Source organism: Amblyomma mixtum, chromosome 2, assembly GCF_055824585.1.
Source record: "Amblyomma mixtum isolate Tamu chromosome 2, ASM5582458v1, whole genome shotgun sequence".
Taxonomy (NCBI): domain Eukaryota; kingdom Metazoa; phylum Arthropoda; class Arachnida; order Ixodida; family Ixodidae; genus Amblyomma; species Amblyomma mixtum.
Genome location: NC_143013.1, coordinates 180,802,369 through 180,814,499, shown reverse-complemented (window position 1 = coordinate 180,814,499; position 12,131 = coordinate 180,802,369).

Here is a 12,131-nt window from a genome sequence, read left to right as displayed (position 1 = left end):
CACCGCTGTCACAGGCCGCAAGCAGCAAAAGTGGTTCGTCTGCTGCTGTAGTACGGTCAGCGTCATGAGGCCAGGGCTGTGGTGTGGCGTCGATATCACCAGCGTCGTGGCAATCAGCTGCAGAAGATAGACGAAAGGATTATGCATCCGCATGCCGCTGTTGCCGCCGTGCCCAATGATGTTCGCGCTGATCTGTCCTCGCTTTATGCAGAATGGGCTCCAGTGCGCCATCTGGCGAGAGCTGGAGGGCCCGTCGATGCACACCGTCGTTGACGTCTCTCGTAGGCAGCCGAAGGTGTCGTTGACCACCGCTGTCACAGGCCGCAAGCAGCAAAAGTGGTTCGTCTGCTGCTGTAGTACGGTCTGCGTCATGAGGCCAGGGCTGTGGTGTGGCGTCTATATCACCAGCGTCGTGGCAATCAGCTGCAGAAGATAGACGAAAGGATTATGCATCCGCATGCCGCTGTTGCCGCCGTGCGCAATGATGTTCGCTCTGATCTGTCCTCGCTTTATGCAGAATGGGCTCCAGTGCGCCATCTGGCGAGAGCTGGAGGGCCCGTCGATGCACACCGTCGTTGACGTCTCTCGTAGGCAGCCGAAGGTGTCGTTGACCACCGCTGCCACAGGCCGCAAGCAGCAAAAGTGGTTCGTCTGCTGCTGTAGTACGGTCTGCGTCATGAGGCCAGGGCTGTGGTGTGGCGTCGATATCACCAGCGTCGTGGCAATCAGCTGCAGAAGATAGACGAAAGGATTATGCATCCGCATGCCGCTGTTGCCGCCGTGCCCAATGATGTTCGCGCTGATCTGTCCTCGCTTTATGCAGAATGGGCTCCAGTGCGCCATCTGGCGAGAGCTGGAGGGCCCGTCGATGCACACCGTCGTTGACGTCTCTCGTAGGCAGCCGAAGGCGTCGTTGACCACCGCTGTCACAGGCCGCAAGAAGCAAAAGTGTTTCGTCTGCTGCTGTAGTACGGTATGCGTCATGAGGCCAGGGCTGTGGTGTGGCGTCGATATCACCAGCGTCGTGGCAATCAGCTGCAGAAGATAGACGAAAGGATTATGCATCCGCATGCCGCTGTTGCCGACGTGTCGTGCGTTGTGCCTCCTGACGACGCATGTTCTCTCCATGGTTGTCAGCCGATGTTTTCTTGGCAGTGTGTCCTGACATTCTGTTCTAACAGGGCAAACTTTTGTTGTCCCTGCTGCATTTCGCTTTTTAACTGCTGCATCTGCTCTTGCATCTGCCTCTGCATGTTCATCATGAAGGTTTTAAGCTCATCGTTGGAGGTTCCTCCCTCGTGGTGTTGTTGCCCCGTCTCCATCGCCCTAGGCGGTGGGGTCTGAGTCCTAGGCGGTGCATAGCCTGTCCTCGATTCACGTAGTTCTCTGATAACCTCGCTTAGCTGCTTCCTAAGCTGCTCAAGTTCACGTTTAAGTGTCTTATTTTCCTCCGCTAGCTGTTTCTCGCGTGCGGTTTGTGTGTTGTTTGTGTTCGATTGCGGAGCAAAGAGTGATTTGGGAGGGCCGTCTCCCCAGCTCACCTTAACGCCGCCGCTCTTCTTCTTTTGCTGTTGCTGCCCTTGCGTCTGCTTCTGCTGTTGCTTGCCGTTGCCGCCCAAGGGTGGGAAGGACTCGTCCCTTTCGGATCCCTGGCTCTGGCTCCGGTTACGGCTGCCCCCGCGGCTGCTCCGGCCCGACTCCTGACTCTCGTCACGAAACCATGGTTTTCTTCCCCGGCTGCGGCCCCGGCTACGGCGTTGCTGCTGCAGGGGGCCCCACCGCAGCTCGCTCGCCGACTTGAGTCGCTGTTTGCAGTCTCTCGTGCCCGCCACGAGGTCGCCGGCACACAGCAGGCATTTGGGTGTGCATTGGTGGTCTGCCGCCGGGTTCTGGAGTCCGCACTGCCTGCAGGCCGTAGTCTCCGGATTCGGGCAGACGTCCATTCGGTGCCCCTGTTGGCCGCGAGTGTAGCATACCTGCCTCGTGGGCCGGTACGGGTAGCACCAAAATTCTCCGCTGTGGTAGAGAACTTGCTTCGGGAGGGTGGGGCCGTCGAAGGTGATGACGGCCGTGCTGGATCTCCCGAGCATTCTGGCTGTTAGGATCTTCACGCCTTGCGTGCGAACTCTGAGGCTTGCCTTGAGTTCCTCGGTCGAAACATCAAGAGCCAAAACACACAGAGAATAACAAATGATGCTAGAGACAGACTACTTACGAACGCAGGTTCGGCACAGAAACCCCCAACGCAAACAATGGTAACCCATCATGGCAGAACGCCTCCAACAATTAGAGATGTGGCAGTGGAACTGCAGGGGGTACAGGCAAAAATAAGGCCTTCTGCAGCAATTCAACTATGCCAGAGGGACCCCACCAGACGTATTTATGCTACAGGAAACAAACTGCACCCCTATGCTTAGGGGCTACACGTGTCAGGAAAATGGCCGTACGGCCACTCTCATTAGCAAACAAGTAGTAGCCATAGCACATAACGAAATAGAGGACACCCGGATCGAACACGTGATCACGGAGATAATCCCCAAAAAGAAAGCACGATCTAAAAGCACTTATATTATAAACCTATACAGCCCGCCCAGACAGAAAGATGGGGACTTTATTAGGCTCTTTACGGAGGCGAGAAAGTTAGCGGGGAACAACACCCTAGTAATAGCAGGTGATTTCAACGCCAAGAGCCCGAGGTGGGGCTACAATAAAGACGACAAGAAGGGACGTGGCATTTGCGCTGCAGCAGAACAGGCAGAGTGCGAATTGCTAACCGACGAACACCACCCAACTAGACAGGGGAACAGCGTCAGTCCAGACACGTGCCCTGGCTTAACCTTCGTAAGGGGCGCCAGACAAGCAGAATGGGAGAACCTGCTAGAGAACCTTGGAAGCGACCACCACATAATAAGGATCAGCACAACCGCAAACAATATCAAGCGGAAAATAGGCAAGGTCCGCCTAACGGACTGGGACGCCTTCAGAGCACACTGCAAGCAGATCAAGGGCGACATTGTATCTGCGGAGGAGTGGACCCAGCAACTCAGACAGATCCAAGAACTCTATACTAAAGAGGTGGATAGAACCGAACAAATTCCGGAGGTGGACAAGCGGCTCCTCAAGCTATGGGAGGCGAGACGCGGGCTCACCAAACATTGGAAAAGACAGAAGTTCAATAGGAAGCTAAAGATTAAAATAGCCGAAATAACTAAACAAGCGGATGAGTATGCAACGCAGCTGGCTAGGCAAGGATGGCAGCAATTCAGCAACGCGCTGAATGGCACCCTCAGCACGGCCAGGACGTGGCAGATCCTCAAGTCCCTCATGGACCCGAGCAAGAACAAATCAGAAAGCGGCAAATCGATTCAGAGGCTGGTGCACCAGTACACGGGCACGGACGAACAGCTACTCGAGGAAGTCCGGGTCAAATGCTACGGCAGAGACCAGGTCGAAAGCTACCAAGAAGAGTACCAGGGCGAAGAGAATCCAACCATGGATCGGCCCATAACGAGAGAGGAAGTCCTCGAGGCGATCAGGTCGGCAACAAAAAACACAGCAGCGGGGGCGGACAGAATCAAGAACTCGCTCATAAGAAACCTCAGCGATGGAGCCATAGATCAGCTCACAGCCTACTTCAACAAGCTCTGGCAAGAAGGAACAGTGCCGGCCGAGTGGAAACACGCGGTAGTGGTAATGATCCCGAAGCCAGGCAAGAAACTCCAGGTCGAGAACCTCAGGCCGATCTCCCTCACGTCGTGCCTGGGCAAGATGTACGAGAAAGTAATCACAAAAAGGATCCAGTCGCACCTAGAGAAGAACCAACTGTACCCAGACAGCATGTACGGGTTCACAGCCCACCTGTTTTCGCAGGACGTACTACTCCAACTCAAGGAGGAACTACTCGAGAAAATGCCGAGAAATGGCGAAAACGTTGTCATGGCCCTCGACATAAAGGGAGCCTTCGACAACGTGAGCCACGCCGCCATCATGGAAGGCATCAACAACACCAACTGCGGGGGAAGAACCCACGACTACATCAGGGCCTTCCTGAGCGACAGAACAGCGACCGTGGGACTAGGCGAGCTGAGAAGCGACGTCTTCACCACGCCTTGCAAAGGAACATCCCAAGACTCCGTGATATCGCCCGTCCTGTTCAATATGGCGATGATCGGGCTAGCAAGACGACTCAAGGAAATCCCGGGCATCCAACACGCGATGTATGCCGACGACATCACGGTGTGGGTCACCCAAGGATCGTTAGGGGAGAAGCAAGACAGACTACAAGAAGCTGCGACCTGCGTAGAGACCTACGTCAGGGAGAGAGGCCTGAGATGTTCGACGGAGAAGTCGGAAATCATCAGGATCGGAAGAAATCCTACCAAAGCCTCGCTGGAAGTAGTTCTAGAGGGGCAACTGATCCAAGAACAGAACATGGTACGAATCCTAGGCATGTGGCTGCAGAGCAGCCGAAAATGCAGCCATACCATCAGCCTGCTGAGAAGAGCCGCGGAGCAGGTTGGCAGAATGATCAGTAGAGTCTCTCAGAGAAGGTACAGGATGAAAGAAGAAGATACCCTCAAACTCGTCAGCAGCCTACTCGTTAGCAGAGTTATGTACTCCTTGCCCTACCACGCAACAACAAAGGCGGAGCGAGAGCAAGCCGACTGTATTCTCAGGAAGGCATACAAGATTGCTCTACACCTGCCCAGAAACGCATCAAACGAGAAGCTACTCCAACTCGGAATCAGCAATACCTTCGACGAGCTTGCCGAGGCTCAATTGGGGGCACAACTCATCAGACTCAGAGGCTCCTCTACGGGAAGGGCGCTCCTGAGAAGGTTGGGTCGGAACACGTGCGGACTGGTAGACAGATACGCGGACGTACCGGACGACCTTAGAAAGACCTTTAATGTAGGACCCCTGTCTAAAAACATGGATCCTAACCTACACGAGGACAGACGAAAAGCAAGGGCCGAGCAGATAGAAAGGAGGCTAGGCCGATCAGAGAACACAGTCTATACGGACGCCTCCATGTACGTACATGCAGGGAAGCGCTTAGCCGCTACGGTGGTAGTTAATAGCACAGGAGACATGGCCACATGCGCCTCAGTGGAGGTCGTGGGCATAACGGAGGCCGAGGAAATTGCCGTCGCGCTGGCGGTAGCAGAAGGCTATAGGAAAGGCCGATCCCTAAACATCTTAACAGACTCGAAAGACACGTGTAAAAACTATACGAAGGGCAGAATTAGCGGCATGGCCCTCAGGATAATCAGTGGGGCAGCAGCCTCTGCTGAGAAGACACCCATACAACACATAATCTGGGTCCCAGGCCACGCAGGCGTAGCGCGGAACGAAAGAGCAGACAGCCTAGCTCGAGGGCTTACATACCGAGCAGGCATGTCAGATGTTCTGGAGCTTCAGCTACTAGCATGCGAGGGGGGATACACAGAGACATTACAACTATACAGGGGGACTAGATTCAAGTACCCACCACCACACAAAGCCCTCACGAGGGAGGAAGCAGTCGGCTGGCGTAGGCTACAAACAAACTCCTTCCCCAACTTGTGCATCTATAACAAGATGTCACCAACACAATACAGAGCAAACTGCCCCTGGTGCGGCGACACACCCACACTATACCACATCACATGGGAGTGCGAACGAAATAAAGCATTCCACGAACACGAATTCCCGAGTGCGGAGCAATGGGAGAGCCGGCTCACCAGCAGCGAGCTCGCGGCCCAAAGGGCCTTAGTGCGGCACGCTACTGATGCAGCGCTACTCAGTGGAGCCCTGGACTAGGGGCCCAACCTTGCTGAAGAGAAGCCTCAAGTCGCCGGCGCCACGAAAGACGACGGAGGCTTCGAATCCTCGAATCTCTTAAAAGATCTCAATAAAAGTTTTCTACTACTACTACTACTTGGCAGTGTAACGATATGGATTGATGACGGGTGTCCACCCAAACATGTGAGAAAGTTACTGAGTAATTGCCTTTCCTCAAATACAATTTTCATTTTCTTCATTACGACCCCTCTTTCTCTTTCTTCTTTCACTCCGACTTCCTCTCTTCCTGTACGGTCCGGTTCAGGGGTCATCCGAGAGTACTGAGAATTACTGCACCATGTCTTTTACTCAAAAAGCGTAGCATTCAAAGGGCAAGACATCGCGACGAACGGGTGGTGGCGTTCTATGCAGTCTATGGCAGCGCTACAACACGCATTCGGGTTCCACTCCTAAAGGCGAAGCTTAAGAGCTATTAATTAGGAATTAATTAGGTTTTAGTAATTAATCAGTAATTATATATTGATTAGTAATTTGTCCTTACTTAGTAATTAGTACTTAATTATGGCTGACGTCACCAGTGCCACAGAGGCAGCCAAAGGGGTGACGAAAACGCTTTCACCTCTATGCACTTTAGACAAAGTACCCCCTCAGATGCCGCCGCCGCTGGTTTGCCGCACCGTTGTTTCTGAAATTCTACTCGGGATGGCCATTGGTCAAACCACAACCATTTTTTGCTATTCAGGTGCTCGTTTTCAGAACTACATTGCACTATAAGCTCTTGAAAATTGAGCGAGTGAAGGTAGGTTTCTTAGAGAGGGTGGCTGTTAAGCTAAAGGGAGGAGGAACCGGAAAGCTGGGTTACAGGCGATACACAAACCTCGACTCCTCGGCGAAAGTGAGACGCGAGTCTATCACCGCCCTGGAAGGGCTACACGGTTCTCTCCTCGGTATAATCCGGTGGCCTAATCCGACCACATATCGATCGGGGGTCGATCCATATTTATACCGAGCCAGTGCTGTCAACGAGTATCCTCAGCACTGTTACGGGGCTTCCTGCATGCTGAAGGCTCTTCCTGTTAAAAGACAGCATGACACTTTTCTTTTCCGCGGTAGTACCGTGTGCACTATATCACTAAAGTAGGTTTTAACGAGATAGCGTTCGAGAAACCGTTGCCCAGGAAATGGTTGCGTTTTCAGCATAGGCGTTGTGAGCGAAAAATCACGGGAATGGCTCTAGCAGGTGGTGCACAGAGAGCAACCAAGGAGGTAAATGGGCCGTGTAGGTCACGCGTCCTTATGGCGTCATCACAACCTGCCTACAGAATAGTGAGCGAAATGCCCACCGTGGCAGGTGGCAGTTAAATTAATGATTGGTCGCTCGGGAACAGCAACCGGGGGCGCACAAGGCTCACCTCACAGAGCACCTCCCATCGAAGGACTGTGACGCATCGCTTAATCTTTGCACCACTACGCCAGGATGGGCATGAGAACTCCCAGGGATTATGAATGTAAAGCATAGAATGACTTTCTGCTTGTATGGGAAATAACTCATTACGCTATCGAGTCTTACCGTGAAGGCGGAACTTAACTGTCCCCTAATTTTTTTCTTGCGACGGTTGCATTCCGTTGTATGGAAGAAGTTGCCGATCGTTCCAAACTTGTCGAACGCTCAGCAGCGACTCTCATCCTAAATGCGGCCAAAACATCGTACTCCCTGAGGATGGTCACCTTGCCGTCGGCGACATGGAAGCTAAGCGAGTGTATTATCTTCACGCGCACGACTTAACTGTTTGAAACCAGAGGAAAGTTGCATCCAGGCAAGACAAAGTTCCTGCAAAGCATGGGCACGGAAGACAACTTACCTCTTGTCAAGAAAGTCCTACTGTTGCGGCAGCGGCGCGACTGGCACCCTCGCGTCCTCATGTCTGTCGACCTCTGTATGATATTCGACATCGTCTCCCATAAAGTGCCCTTACGAGAAGTGGAGCGCGCCGGCACCTCTGGTCGCGCACACAAGTTCATCCGCTCGTTCCTCCGGCGTCACGACGCAGCTAGCTTACGTCGTGGAAAAGCGTGAGGAGTGCCGCCGAAGGGGAGCAGGGGAATGCGCCGACAAAAGGGGAAAGACTCTCAAACCACCGCCGCGTTCGAGTTTCGTGTTTCTCGGCATAAGCGAGTGAGTAACGGTTTCTTTTCCGATGTCGGTTCGACACACGAGACGACCACAGGACGGCTCGGGTGGACTGGCCATGGGCTGTGACCTCGTCCGATATAAAGGCAATCAATGGTAACAATCGTATTGCTCACTTATTTATTAATTAAAGCAATTTAAACAAGTAGGTAATTCAGAGTTCTTTTAGTGCACAAAAAAACGACACGTGAAGACATGGACAGAAAAGATCGCTTCCTGTTTTTCTTTTCTTCACGTATCGTATTTTTGTGCGCTAAAATATCTCTGAGAATGCAGTGGACCAACTAGCCCAATAATGCATTTTACTGAAATAGATAACTATTAGTTTCGCAGATATATACGGCTTGTAGCCGGCGTGATACAAGTTAAGACTTTGCGGACTTCAAATAAAACTTTCGGTACGAATAAAGTTTATTTACATGAACAATTTTTACAAAAGCAAAAAACGTTTGTTTCATTTGGACATTGAGTGATTCAATACAGCAGGTCCCCATCTGTGTCTGTTGATTCAGCCGGCTGCACTTCCGGTGCCGACAGTCTATTCAGCAATGAATGAAGAAAGCGAACAGTCATCGAAACCAACGAATGCATAGAGAATTTCTTCCTCTATTTTTGTTTTAACTTGTGGTGTTGTTAAATAGACAATTAGCAGCGCAATAATTTTTTTTTACGTTAAAGGGAGCTGATTAGAAATTGGAAGATAAAGTAGCCACAAGTAGCTGTTGAAATCCGGAGCCACGACCTCGGCAAGTCACTCACGTTGCTCTATCAACGAGGCGCTGCACCGTTGTCCTAACTTCAGCTTTGGAGTTTATTAGTGCGAAAGCACAGTTTCCATAGGTAAACCCCGAACAAGATGGTCACTTCTTTGTGGTTTCGTGCTAAGTAAAATCTGCGATGCTTGTCGGTTTTTGCTAAGTTAAAAAGTAAACAAAAAGAAGTCAAATAAATATCTGCGACAGGCATTCGAACCCTCGCAGGTGAGAACAGGTGAGCTTCTCTGGCCACAGCTCGAAAGCACCAGGCTATCGCTGCAGCCGAACACGCCTCATGTTAAACTGCAAAATAATCTCACGCTGTGCACTGCACATCCTTTTGTACTCAACTAATACTACTATCAAGCTCATACTACCACTTTGAGCTATGTGGTGGCAATTACACAGATATGTGCGCTGCATGCGTTCATGTTGATAACGCTGCGGCAGAAATGCAGCAGTGGAGCGATACGCGTTGGCGTTGACAACAGTGCTGCAGTAGCGTGGCCCTGGAGCATGGGGCAGAGACGCACATTTGGGTAAACTGGCATTGAAGATGAAAAAGTTGATGACTCCCATAACTAACTCCCTGGGTCAGTGGATACTTCAATGAAGCTTTCAGGTACGTGGAGGTGGTGCCCAGCTGCAAAAAACTATGATTTTGCTCAATGTTTCGCGCTTAGCAATGCTAAACCGCCGGCATTTTTTATGTTTCACTACTATTCCCTTATCTATTACGGAGTTGACGCTCAGCCGAACGCTTTCCGCGCTTTGAAGATAGCAGTTTTGAGTGGTTGTAAATATTCGATTTGTCTTAGTTTCGGTTCTCACTAAGCTTTTTTTCTGTTTCTGAAGTTCCAGCTGCGGAAACTCCACGTTTCTCCGAAGTCTAATCGGAAATTCTTTTCTCGCAAAAGACGCAGCATGCTCACTTATGCAGGCTTTTTTATCTCAGCCTCTTTCCTCCAGCGCATGTGTAGCTAGGGTACGCATTTCAGAGCCATGGCTTAGAGAATGACCGCTAGCTCCGGCTACGGGAGGTCGCGCAGTTCATTCCCAGCGGTTAGCGGCTCAAGCAGTTGGCTGATATAATCGGCCTCCAGGCCTAGCGCTCGGTTCTCTATGAATGCTGCCCTTCGAAGCTGCAGTATAGCTCTCCCGCTACACACTTTTCCGGGCACCGTTGATCTCCTGGCCCAAGCCCTCGGAGGGCGGTGGGAGACTGACCCTTCGCCGCACCATAAAATAGGTATACCTCGAGCTCCACCTCGACAAACGCCTTTACCCTCCCCCTCATCCATCACTCACGGTGCAAGAGGCTCGCCTTCTTCGGCACATCCAAATAAATCGCTATCTCTATCGCTATCGATCGGACACTTCCTGTCCCAACTGCCCCTGTATCTATGCGGACCTGGGCCATTGCCTCTTCTATTGCCTGGTTGCTTAGCAGTCGGGTTCCTTCCCCCCACCCTCTCTATCCATCACCACCTGGCTCGACTGGCTTGGCGCGGAAGGGGAGGAAGAACAGCGACTTCTGGTCGCCCACGCGGTCGACATGCCCGGCCTGTAAATTATGGCCGAATAAAGGTCTTCTACTACTACTGCTAACTCTTTGGCACAAACGACTTCGAAATAGGAGCATCCTGATCTCACAAAGAGATCTTTCACCAAAAGCGTTTGCCAAACTCCTCGCCGTAATGCACTTGAAACTAAAGTCGTTCAACGCTGTTAAATATTCTGTAAATTACATCTGCACCTTAAATTCATTACAGTGCGAGCTGACATGCGTAGTTTTTGAACTGCACTGCCTTGATGAACCCGAAAAACGTGTGATTACGTATGTTAGTGAGATAAAATGAGCTTTTACTTCTTTTGTAACGAAAAACTAGAATATCTTCGCAAACTCATCGCTTTATTGTAAGGAAAGTGCTGGTTTTCCTGTCCTAGGCTTAATGCTGGGAGGTGCGATGTTCTAATTTTTAACCCGCCTTAAACTTGCTTACATCGGTGCATGGTATATTTTTGTCTTTTATGTGCAGAATACTAGGCCCCTTCTGAATAATCACAATGAAGAATTGTCTCTTTTCCTAACTTAATTTCAATTTTGGTTTTGACCACCTTTATGTCCGTGGGAAAGGTGCCCACCGAACCCACAGTCTGCGTTAACGTTCCTTACCTCAACAAGGGGTGTCCAAGCTTCGATTGCGAAGCGCTGTGTTACACATCAGCTCCTGCTTATAAACTAATTCCCAACTAAATTAGGTCTTCTTGAGAGGGAAAAATGGGCGCAGCGTGTCTCTTCCCGATAAAATATCGTCCAGTAAAAAAACTCTTTTCTTCCCTTCGTCGCGCTTCAAGGAGCGCTTCAAGGAAGCTTCTCAAGCATACAACGCTCGAAACAATTGCAGGAGGCGTGAGAGTAACAGGTCCTCTGTAAGCTGACAGGCGCCGACATGCAGAAAAGGCCTTTGGATTGGTCATCTGGACCCTCTTTCTGCTCAGTAGCAAACCCTCCGTGGCTCTTCTTACTGCCTAACGCATTCGTTGCATGCAATTATCAAGTATACCTCTTCAAGACGGATCGTGCCTACCCAGAAAACAGCATACTAGACCAGCGGCATAATCTCAATCAGGCAGGCCTTCAGAGCGTTCCATTCCTACCCTCTTTGTACCGCGTCCTCGGGCATTTAGCCCCGCCGCTCCTTCACTTCCTTAGCTCCCTGCTCTTTCTCCTTCGTTTTTGTTCCTATTTGCTTGTATATTCAGCCGTTCACATGAGGCAGCCCAGTTGTGCTGTCATTTCCCCAGACTCCCTGAAGGCCCCTCGCGACGTGCCTCCGGGGCGACTGAACTAGATCTCGAGCTTCTCCTATCTTTCCCCTTGGTGTTTGGGCTGCCAGTATCAAGCACCCTCCGATGTTCTTCCTTCAAGGGAGAAGCGGGTCGGCGAAGTACTGTTTACGCTCCATTTTCTTTTTTGTTCCCACGAAGTCCTGCTGCCGGTCATCTCTCGCATGAACTAGTGAAGGAACCTTCATCGAGTTCTGGCAATATATTCGTGCTCAACCCCACCAAAGGATAACATAAGACGAACGTTTCATTGTGCTAGCACGGGTCCCGCCCGGTGTACAGCACTCCGACAAGCTAACAGTAATGGTCGCGAACACAGTCGGTGATACTTATCTGGCCATCAGCATAGAAATACCTGCGTTTGTTGGGACTCCAACATCATGCCCAGTTTAACGCAGTGACAAGGTAGTGTAACGTAAACATTTGATTTTATGGCCTTCAGACTAAGAGCGTGTACAGAGTTTATTTCGCGACTAGTTTCAACAGCTATTTAGATGAATGGACTACCATAGGTGAAAATTGCGCACACTAAGTTCCAGTCATGAATACTA